The 12,555-nt window shown below is 35.0% G+C and overlaps 1 non-coding gene across 1 annotated transcript; it reads right to left on the bottom strand.

Annotated features, from left to right (window-relative positions):
• Nucleotides 1-9,398: 9,398 nt before the first annotated feature.
• LOC138812350 (U6 spliceosomal RNA) lies at nucleotides 9,399-9,505 on the bottom strand. The gene has a single exon (XR_011367597.1). It is a non-coding gene; the product is annotated as a U6 spliceosomal RNA (small nuclear RNA).
• Nucleotides 9,506-12,555: the final 3,050 nt, after the last annotated feature.

Genomic DNA, 12,555 nt, shown 5'->3' with positions numbered 1-12,555 from the left:
AAAGAAAACACAGATTAGATAGTAGTTTCAAAAAACAAGACACATCCATCCAGTTTCCACTAGAGATACATTTCATTGACAAAAACAAACACATACTCAAACTGAAAGGCTGGAAGGAAAATTTTCAAGCAAATGGACAGCATAAACAGGCCACAGTAGAATTACTAACATAAAATAATATAGAATTCAAATTAAAATTAGTAGGAAGAGACATTACATATTGATAAAGGCAGCTCTCCATTAGGAGGATATATCAAGTTTAATATCATAGCCCTGAATCCTGGAGCACCCCACATCATCAACCAAATACTACATAACCTTTAAACACATTTCAACCCATCATTGTCATGCATGGATTGGTTATTCAAGAGAAACTCAACCAAGAAACTGAAGACCTAAATAATTGCATTGACCACCTAGCCCTAAGAGACATCTACAGAATATACACTCAGTGTCAGTATATACATTCTTTGCAGCAGGTCATGGAAGATTCTCCAAAATACAACCTATCCTATGTCACACAGAAATTCTGTCCAAATTGAAAGAAAAATTAATTGAATTCCCATACCTTGTCAGACCACAGCAGAATAAACTTACAATTAAACAGCTAAAGCAAAAATAATTGTCAAACCCATGAAGACTGAACAACATATTGCTGAATGACCAGTAGGACACTGAAGAGATTAGCATAGAAATCTGAAAGTTTCTGGAATTTAACAAAAATGAACACACAAAATACCAGCTCCTCTGGGACATATTAAATGCAGTACTTACAGAAAAATTTATAGCTTTGAATGCCTACATCAAGCAATTGGGGAAATCTCAAATCAGTATTTTTGTTATGTACCTAAAGCTCTTTGAAGAGAGGAACAAGTCCAAACCTAAGTGGGCGGAAACAAATGAAAAAATTAAGTCAGAAATAACTAAATAAAGACAAAATAAAACATAGAAAGATCAACAAAACAGAGCTGGTCCTTTCAATAAATTAACAGACTTGACAGGCCCTTACCAAATCTGACTTAAAAGAGACCTTATATAGATAGAAAGATAAGTAAAAACACACAGATTGGGAGAAGGTCTTTAGTTGCTCTGCAACATACAATGACCTCAATCTCAAATATTCTTAGAGCTCCAAAAGTTAACCCCCCCAAAAAAACAAATCCTCATAGAAACAACAACCCTCATAATATAAGTGGGCTTAAGATTTAAGGAGAGACCTCTCTGAAGAAGAAATATGAATGGCCAATAGATACATGAAAAATATGCAACATTTCTGGCCATAAAAGAAATGCAAATCAAAGCAAAATTGAGATTCCACCTCACCCCAGTTTGATTGACCATTACGAAGAAAACTAATAATATCAGATGCTGGGCTGGTGGGGATATGGCCAAAAAGGAACATTACTACACTCACTATTGGTGGAAATGTAAACTTGTTCAAATACTCTGTAAAAAAAAGTATAAAGGTTCCTCACTAGAGCTCCCCGATGACCCAGCAATGATGGATCAAGAAAAGGTCATATATATTCACAAGAAAATTCTATGCTTTCATCAGAATGAATGAAATTGCCCCATTTGTAAGGAAATTAAATCATTTGGAAACATAATAATTCAAACAAGCCAGACCCAAAGCATCATAGGCTACATATTTTGACTCATTTGGAAAAACTAGTATATGTCTAGGATATTCCCAATAGCTCAATAGCAATATGCATATCACCATAAAATGATGCTTATCGAAATGAGCTCCAAGAAATGGATACAAGATGATTGTATAGTGAATTGTTTTTAGTTATTTCTATTTAGTTTTTACCCTTTGGTTTATTCCCTGTAGTTACTGTTTTTGATTTCTGTACCCTTTGTCTTATACATAAGTTAATCTGATTTGGGGAAGGGAAGGGAAATCACAGAAATGGTCGACAAAGATTAACCAAAGCAACAGTGATATTCACTAGACGCTATGTTAGAAATAAGCTTTACAATTTTGTGGGAGTGGGATGTCAGGGTTGGGGGAAGCACGAAAAAATAAGGAAGGGGTAACACTGTTAAAAATGTACTCATTACTTATGTAACTGTAACCCATCTCTCTGTATATCACCTTCATAATAAAAAAAAACAAAACAAAAAGAGAACTCATCCAAATACAGAAAATCAGAGACAAAAATGAGACAACACAACAGATATAAGCAAAATTGAGAAGTTATAAGAGAGTACTTTGAAAATCTTACGTCAATCACCTGGAGAATCTTGGAGAAATTGATGCTTTCCTATACTGGATCTGAAGCAAGAAGTAACACATAAGAAGAAATGAAAATGAAATGTCAGTAAACCACTTCCCATTCCAGAAAAATCTAGGCCTCAATGAACTTACCATGAAATTAAGGCCTGCAAAGAACTTACAATACACAGATGTAACTCTTCAATGGATAGAAAGGGAAATGGAATTATCAAACACATTCTATGAAGCTAGAATTAGACTCTTCCTCAAATCACATAGGGACTCACCAAAGAAAGAGAACTATGAACCCAACTCTTTGATAAGCAATTATGCAGAACTTCTTAATAAAATTCTCAGCAACTAACAAAAAATAATATTGTATGATCAAATAGGATTCACCCTAGGATACAATTGGATTGAATATTCTTGTCAATAATCATAATACAAACCATCAGCAGAAGCAGGGACAAGAAACACATGATCGTCTATAGGGATGTAGTAATAGCTTTTAACAAGCTCCAATACCCCTTTATGATTAAAAGGTCTGAGAAGCTAGGAATGCATGAAACATTCCTCAATATAATACACACACACACACACACACACACACACACATATATGACTCACACACACATATATATATATGAAACACATATCACACACACACACACACACACACACACACACACACACACATATGACAGAGATAATTAGCATTTACCTAACCGTGGAAGCACGGAGACATTAACATCAGGAATGAGACAAGGATGTCCACTCTCTGCACTACTCTTCAATATGGTAGTGGACTTTCTAGCAAGAGCAATAGGCAAGAGAAAAACATAAAGGGGATCCAAATAGGGCAGAAGTAAAACTATCCCTTTTTTGCAGATGAAATGTTCCTGTATTTAAAGGACTCTATAGCTTCCTCCTCCAAGTTACTAAAGGTGACACTAGCCTTCAGCAAAGCAACAGGGTATAAAACCACAAGAGTCAGTAGTTTTTCTGTGTTACCAACAATGGGAAGATCCAGGCTGAAATCCAAAAAACAACCTCATATGTATTAGTTTCAAAATCAAATCAAATCTAAACTAAACAAAACAACAACAGGAATTAATTAATTTAATTAAAAATGTGAAGGACCTCTACTGTGAAAACTTTAAAAATCTAAAAAGGGAAATTGAAGGAGACTCAAGGAAATGGAAAATCTTTTAATGCTCCCGGTTGGAAGAATTTACATGAAGAAACTGCAATACTGCCCCCAAACAATTGACAATGCAATACTCATCAAAATCCCAACTATATACTTCAATACAATAAAGAAAGCAATCCAAATTTAATACGGAATTACAAAATTACAGATGAAACAGAAGGCTTAGAAATGAACTCATGGGCCTATAGTGGTCTTACACACACAGAGAGAGAGAGAGAGAGAGAGAAAGAGAGAGAGAGAGAGAGAGAGAGAGAGAGAGAGAGAGAGAGAGAGAGAGAGAGAGAGAGAGAGAGAGAGAGAGAGAGAGAGAGAGAGAGAGAGAGAGAGAGAGAGGAATTCTATTCCCCCATCAGAAAGGATGACTTTTCACCAGTCTTAAGGAAAATGAAAGGCTTGGTAAAATTATACTAAGAGCAAAAAGAACGGAATACAGACTCAGAGCAATATAAGTTTCATGGATTCATTCATTTATGGTAGCTAGAAGGTGCCTACAAATCTACAAATAAACAAGACTGATTCTATCTCGTCCCAGTTAGAATAGCCATTATCAAGAAAGCTAACAATAGCAAATATTGACATGGATGTAGCCAATTGGGAACTCTATTACACTGTTGGTGGGAAATTACACTTGTTCATCCACTGTGGAATGCAATACAGAGTTTCCTGAAAAGACTAAATATAGATCTCCCTTAAGACCCAGTAATTCCCCTCATCGGCAGTAATTCAATAAATAACAAACAATCTCACATGAAAGCTACCTGCATAACACAGGCCCAGAGTTCAAGGACTTGCAAAACGTTACCACTGCTGTTATTTGTTTCTTCAAATATGAACTTTTGACATGAGAAACCAAATCATTCTATTTGCAGTAGCTAGGATAGGACTTAAATGTTGTGGGTGATAAAAAGGCTTCTTTGTTGAATGTTAGGAAAAGAGGTAGGCAGTCCAAGAAAAGGGAGATTTTTTTGTTGTTAGTCTGAAGGGCTTGAAGTCTGGGCTTGGGCACTGTCCTTGAGCTCTTCAACTCAAGGTGAGTTCTCTACCTCTTGAGCCACAGTGCAACTTCTGGTTTTCCTGTGGTTAAATGGAGATATGAGTCTCAGGGACTTTCCTGCCCAGGGGGCTTTGAACCACAGTCCTCAGCTTCCTGAGTAGCTAGGATTACAGTTGTGAGCCACTGGCACCAGGATAAAAATGGGGGAATTTTAGAAAAGAAAATCCACCTCTTCACCTGTGTCTAAACCTCAGATATCACTATTAGAACACTTCATCCTCAACTCATTTCATCAGATATTTGTAAAGTTTCTCTTTCCCTTTATGTAGGAATACTGCAGTCAATATCAACTCAGCTGTGGGACTGGATCAATTGTATGTTAATTGCTAGCACCTAAATCAAGAACTGTTACATCAAAACAAATGAACCCCTCAGTTGGAATAATTGTTTTCTCTTTTTATTACAAATCTGTGCTTTATTAATTCCTAATGTGATACTGGACCTCCTAACAGACTGATGATATTTTCTTTCTCTTCAGCAATTGTCCTCCCACATGTGGTCAAATAGTTAAGATTTCAAAGATTTCCATTGATAATTCATTAAGTTGACCTCTAAGATAATGTGCATTTCTGGAATTTGGTCTGCTGTCTTGTTCTTACATGCACAGGCTTTCTATGATTTATTTGTTCTACAAGCAATTCTACTTTCCAATCTTCGTGTGATCAATTTTAGTCCCTCTCATCAGTCTTTCTGACCCTATCTCTGGAGTCTCATTTGAGTCTGTCTCATAAAAATATATTATCAACTAAATGACTCTCAACTTCTGTTTCTGGCCTGACTGCATGTAGTCTGTGATAGCAGCCCTGACTGGCTGTGCTTACTGGAGTGTTTTTTGTTTGTTTTGTTTTGTTTTGTTTTGTTTTTAGAAGTCTAGGATCACTATTGAAGGTAGTAGCTTTTCTGAGCCTTTGTGATCCCCTGGCTTAGAGTCAATGGGTTTTTCTCCTAAAGATACAAAGAACAGGTGACTAAATTCCTGTTTAAATTGTCTCAAAATGAGGCAATCTGGCATCCTTGCAAAGCCATAAAAAATCCTCTATAACCAATTAGAGAAATGTTATATCAAGATGGCTTGTTAAGATGACTGTTCATTGGAAATGTTCATCTCCAAGTCACCACCATACAACTGATCACATTCCTGGGAGCAGACTTTAGGAAGAAAGGTTCCCCTTCCTTCCTTATCTTATTATAGATCAAACCATAATATTCTGCAGTTGTGGTCAGCCTGGAGCACTTTTTCCCAAGAATATTCTGTAGTGTAAAAGAGGACCAACTATCAAAATAAAGGTGAAAATACTTGTCTACTACAGAATGATTTATTGTGCTTATATCTATTGTTATTTTAACAAAAAATCTATTGTTATTTTCATTACTTCAAACACATGGATAATTTATATTGGGATTAGACAAGTGGCAAAGGATTAATAGAATAAAGATTCCATTTACTTTCATATATCCAATATAATACACTTAACCCCTTATGAAAAATTAAATCCAACTGTAGAAACAATGTCAAAAATATAAAATAAGCCTTAATATGAATAATCTGGCACACATAAACCATCATCTACTCAGAAATGCAGTCTCTCTATAGATACTTATTTGGTGCAGAAAAATAATTAATGTATATGACTTTTATGTATCATCTGAAATACTCCTCGTGTATATAATTGTATATAATTTTATAGACGTTACCTAGACAGGAATTTAACGTGCATGTAGAAATCAAATTTCCACAGTTTATGCTAGATGAGAGGAGTCATACTCTCTTGTTCTGTGTGGTGTGAATTTTACCACAGTGCTGAACCCTTCCACTTAATACCAAAAGTCATTTGCAATAATTTATTATTTGATGTTAAGATGAGTGCTAATTGTAGAATACACTTAGAATTATTACATTAATTCACAGAATTAAAAAGTAATGATATATTATTTGTTTAAATTCCAATGCTTCTCAATTTTACAATTCATGAACTATATTATTAAAATTAGATTCACTTTCTTCTTTTCTATAGCTGCTATAAGTAAAATTATATATTAAGGATTCAACATTAAGAAATCAATAATAAGTAACTTATTAAAATGATATAGTACTAAACTGTGATTTGAATTACAGTTCTAACAAATTGTGATGTAAACAACTGTTAATAGAATTATAGTTAATATTTTTAAACTTACCAGCTTGTTATTTGTTTCCTAATTGTGTCATTTGTTATTTTTGGTCCAAGTTGTGTCTTCATCTTTATTGTTTAGTTTTCTATTTTATCTCTATTGGTTTGCTGATTAGTTACTGACATGAGGCTGAAAATCTGTATGCTAGTTAATTACTTCCTATGTTAAAGTAAAATTTCTGCTCTCCACATCTGTTCTACTCTTAGTATAGTATTTTCCCCAGTCCCATATCCTGTATTGCTGTCCTCATGTATTTTATTTTAGTTTATTTTTATTGTGAAAATACCGTACAGAGGGATTACAATTACATGGGTAAGATAATGAATAAATTTCTTATCAAGCATTGTTGCCTCCTCCTTTGTTTCCCCTTCTCATCCATTCTTTATTTTATTTTGTTTATTTAAATTTTACTGTCAAGGTAATGTACAGAGGGATTATAGTTACCTAAATAAGGTAATGAATTTATTTCTTTTCTAATTTGTTACCCTTCCCCCATTTTTCTCCTTCTTCCCTCCCAACAGCCCCTCCAAGATTATTTCCAACATATTGTCTTCTCCCCCTTGTCCTTTGTCTCACCATTTTTCCCTTTCCCTAACCTAGTTCATATCAACATATTTACAATAACCAGGGTTATTCAAAATCAAATACAGTGACTAAATATTAAACATTAATCAAATGTTAATCAAAACCAAATACAGCGACTACAGGGGATAAACTATAGGTGGGGAAAACACAAAAGGATAAAAAGAAATCATGCAGTACATTAAGAACAACAACAACAAAAAACAACAACAACAAAAAACATGTCTTGGAGTTCATTTCACTTGGAATCATCTTATACGGTCATATGTACATAGCTAGAGGGCTATTCTGCTCATCTACTAAGATTATCCTTGATGTACACAATAATGCTCCTCTATTACCCAGTAATCTCGCTTCTGGGCATTTAACCAGGTGGCCACAAGCAATGCCACAGTAAAGCTACCAGCACAATTATGTTTATCACAGTATTATTTACCATAGATAAGATATGGAATCAATCTAGAGGCCCCTCAGTAGATGAATGGATCAAGAAAATCACACACACACACACACACACACACACACACACACACACACACACACGGAATACTATGCTTTCATCAGAAAGAATGATACCACCTCATTTGTAAGGAAATGGAAGTTCTTGGAAAAAAATTATATTAAGTAAGCCAGACTTAAAAAAATATAGGTCCCAGAGTTTCCCTTATTTGTAATAATTAGTTTACACCAAGGATAATCTCATGTATTTTAATTTGACATTTTGTCCTATGTTGAGCATACAAAATTATTGCTGTATTGTTTGTTATTATTTCTGCAAACAGGCAGGTATATTTAAAGAATTATGTTTCTCTTATCCATTACTGGAGGAAGAACACCCAAAAGAACAACCCCTATAAGGAATAACAACTCCTACTTATTTAGCTTCATTCCTATGTAAGGCCAGTGTTGTCCCCTGTATCCTCATGTTGTAAATTACAAATCTATAGCGGTTCATCCTGTATCTCTACTATTTTCTACATTATGACCTAAATCCCCCAGCAATTCTACTTTAAAAAATTCTCTCTTAATGTTTGAGGTGTGTGTGTGTGTGTGTGTGTGTGTGTGTGTGTGTGTGTGTGTGTGTGTGTGTGTGTGTGTGTGTGTGTGTTTACAAAAATCAGAAGACAACATTTTTCCTCATTTAGAATACATCATTCAGGTCATTATAGGTTGTGGATAATGGGAGAAGTCTCGTTTTAAGGATGAAACATAAAAATATATTTGTGCATGCACCACAGTTTATTATCTTGGCTTTTGTGAATAATGTGAATAACAATGAAATACAGATATATATATATATATACAAGTTACTCAGAGAGAAATAATCACATGATTGGTGGATCAGATGATATTTCAACTTTGGATTTCTTTAGAAAACTGCATACTATTTTCTACAAGGAGAATAGTAACCTGTATTTTGACCAAGAGTGTAGAAAGTTTCCCTTTCTCCACACTCTCATCAGCCAACATTATTACCTTTTGAGTTTTTTAAAAGGGCAGGTTTTTACTGTGTGCAGGACCCAAGATGACCTCAGACCCAAATCCTTTTACTCCTACCTCCTAAACGCTTCGAATTACAAGTCTTTACCACCACACCTGGTTCTTTTGATTTTTTTTTGATGAGGGTTATAATAGTTATGAAGTAGTATCATAGTAATTTTGAATTGCATTTCTCTAATGACTTCTGTTTACAAAGCATTAAGCCATCATAGAAGTGGTATTAAACACAACTTTGTAAACACACTGGCAATTTTCTTTGGGCCTGGTTGACTTCACTTAATATATTTTTTTACAAGTCTTTCCATTTCCTAACAAATGGGGCAATGTAATTCTTTCTGATGGAGGCATAGAATTCCATTGTGTATATATACCACATATTCTTGATCCATTCATCTAGAAGGGACATCTAAGTTGGTTCCATATCTTAGCTATCATAAATATTGCTGCAATAAACATAGTTGTGATAGTAGTTTTAGTATGGTATTGTTTGTGGTCATTTAGGTAAATCCCCAAAAGTGGGATTGCTGGGTCAAAGGGGAGCTTTATGGGCAATCTTTTGAGGAACCTCCATAATGCTTTCCAAAGTGGTTGAACACGTTTACATTCCCACCAACAATGCTGTATGGTTCCCTTGTGGCCACATCCCCTCCAGCTTCTGTTGTAAAAATCTGGAGCACTCCACGAATTTGCATGTCATCCTTGTGCAGGTGCCATGCTAATCTTCTCTGTATCGTTCCAATGTTAGTGTATGTGATGCTGAATTGAGCACAGAATATTTTTTATATCTAAAGTGCAATTGATTTTTTAAACTGCACAATTGAAAAAAAAGGAAGTTCAAAAGAATTGTCGTGAAATTTTACAACCATATATTTCTTTTTTTCTTTTTTTCTTTTTCTTTTTATTTTCTGTGAACACACTGTACAGAGGGGTTACAATTACATGGGCAATATAATGAGTACATTTCTTATCAAGCATTGCAGCCTCTTCCTTTGTTTACTCTTCACAACTCTTCCCAGCCTCCTCCCCCGGCTCCTCCTCCCCCCCCCCCACCAAAGTTGTAAAGTTCGTTTTCGACATGACAACTTGTACTTCTCATTGTTGCAACGGGTCCACCTGTATCCTTAAACGACTTCTTTTTCCCCATCTCCTCCACAGATTATACCGACATCAAATATAGTGAAAGCAGGGGTTATACTGTGGGGGAGGGACATACAAAGCAACAAAGAAATAATCTTATAAATGCGTTAGAAACAAATGCATGAAAGAAAAAAAACATTTAAATGCATATCTAAGTGTTCATTTTCTTAACATCACATTATCTGAATCTTTTTTGCTTGACTTATACATATACTATATATTGCAAATAAGGGAAACCATGGGACCTATGTTTCTTTGGGCCTGGCTTACTTCACTTAATATAAATTTTTCCAAGTTTTTCCATTTCCTAACAAATGGGGCAATGTCATTCTTTCTGATGGAGGCACAGAATTCCATTGTGTATATATACCACATTTTCTTGATCCATTCATCTACTGAGGGGCACTGGTTCCATAGCTTAGCTATGGTAAATAATGCTGCAATAAACATAGTTGTGCTGGTAGCTTTAGTGTGGTCTTGTTTGTAAGCATTTGGGTAAATGACCAAAAGTGGGATTGCTGGATCATAGGGGAGATCTATGTGAAGTATTTTGAGGAACCTCCATACTGCTTTCCAAAGTGGTTGAACAAGTTTACACTCCCAGCAACAATGAAGTAAGGTTCCCGTCTGTCCACATCCCCTCCAGCATCTGTTGTTATTAGATATTAGAGTTCTTGATTTTTGCCATTCTAACTGGGGTGAGGTGGTACCTTAATGTTGTTTTGATTTGCATTTCTTTTATGACTAGGGAGGTTGAGCATTTCTTCATGTGTCTATTAGAAAGAAGGATTCTTTCTTCTTCAGAGAAGTTTCTCTTTAAGTCTTTAGCCAACTTATTTCTTGGGCAGTTGTAGAACCATACATTTCTTACATAAGCACACATTTAAGAATAAAGTCAAATTGACATGTCAAAAACAAAATAATTCCAGATGTTTGTTATTCAAGAAATGTATAGGAGGAGGAATTCAACTATTCTGTACAAGGCACCAGTCATAATGAACACTGCAGCAAGTGTTAAGGTTTGTTAAAAGTTTTAATGTTTTAAATATATTTAATTTTGGGAATTTGTTTATATATGCCAAAATTAGGACTGTTTGGCAGGTATAAAACTTTTCTATAAAGTATTTAAAATTTATAGTAACAGACATATACTACTAAGTATGTGCATTTCAGAGTTTAGGGAAATTTTATTAATGAGAATTCACAAAGTTTTGGTGTAAAGAAGCAGAATAAAGAGTTCACACTTTGTTTACTACACAGTTTCTGTTAAAACTTTAGGGCTTCCTTAGTTTATATGTTAATGAGGAAAAATGATGATATAAGCCATAAACAAATAATGAGATATGCCATAAATAGTAATCTTAGTGGGTAACTTTAAAGACTGCTCATATTCTATAAAACTCTTGTTGAACTTCACAAACTTAGTCAGAGTTAAATGTACATGATTATGAGAAAATAGTAAAACCGAATATGTAGCATATTTCAAATAGTTAAAACACATGTTTTTAATTTTATTAATTAATATTTAATTATTGGTTTTCTTTATTTGTAATATTGTTTTACTTGTTGACATATAGTAAAACTTTTTATTTGGGGGGGGTATCCAGTCATGGGGCCTGAACTCTGGGCCTGGGCCCTGTCCCTCAACTTTTCAGCTCAAGGCTAGTGCTCTGCCACTTGAGCCCCAGCGCCACTTCTGGCTTTTTTCTTTTTGCTTATGTGGTGCTGAGGAATCGAACCCAGGGCCTCAGGCATGCAAGGCAAACGTTCTACCACTGAACCACCTTCCCAGCCCTTGTACAACCTTTTGTAAGTCATCATTAGGAGGTACTTTGAGAAGGTTACTTGGATGGCCAAACCAATTTTTATAGGTGCATGTTAATTTACAAAGAGGAAAATTAAGAACAAAATATGTATTATATCTAAAATATACTTGGAACTCAAAAAATTAAACCACCCAACAACAACTCCTCAAAGAAACAACTGCCCAATAAATAAGTGGGCGAAAGACTTAAAGAGAAGCTTCTCTGAAGAAGAAAGAAGGATGGCCAATAGACACATGAAAAAATGTTCAACATCCCTAGCCATAAAAGAAATGCAAATCAAAACAACATTGAGATATCACCTCACTCCAGTTAGAACGGCAAAAATCAAGAACTCTAACAACAACAGATGCTGGAGGGGATGTGGACAGAAAGGAACCTTATTTCATTGTTGGTGGGAATGTAAACTTGTTCAACCACTTTGGAAAGCAGTATAGAAGTTCCTCAAAAGACTTCACATAGATCTCCCCTATGATCCAGCAATTCCACTTTTGGGCATTTACCCAAATGCTTACAAACAAGAACACACTAAAGCCACCAGCACAACAATGTTTATTGGAGCATTATTTACCATAGCTAAGATATGGAACCAACCAAGATGTCCCTCAGTAGATGAATGGATCAAGAAAATGTGGTATATATACACAATGGAATTCTATGCCTCCATCAGAAAGGGTGAGTTTGCCTAATTTGTTAGGAAATGGAAAGGCTTGGACAAAATTATATTAAGTGAAGTAAGCCAGGCCCAAAGAAACATAGGTCCCATGGTTTCCCTTATTTGTAATATCTAGTATATGTATGAGTCAAGCGGAAACGGTCAGATAATGTCATGTCAGGAAAATGAACCCTTAGATGTGTA

This window comes from Dipodomys merriami, unplaced genomic scaffold (genome assembly GCF_024711535.1).
Source record: "Dipodomys merriami isolate MVZ:Mamm:240054 unplaced genomic scaffold, mDipMer1.0.p SCAF_565, whole genome shotgun sequence".
NCBI lineage: Eukaryota > Metazoa > Chordata > Mammalia > Rodentia > Heteromyidae > Dipodomys > Dipodomys merriami.
Note: the sequence above shows the minus strand (reverse complement) of the source record. Positions and strands in the feature narration are given on the sequence as shown.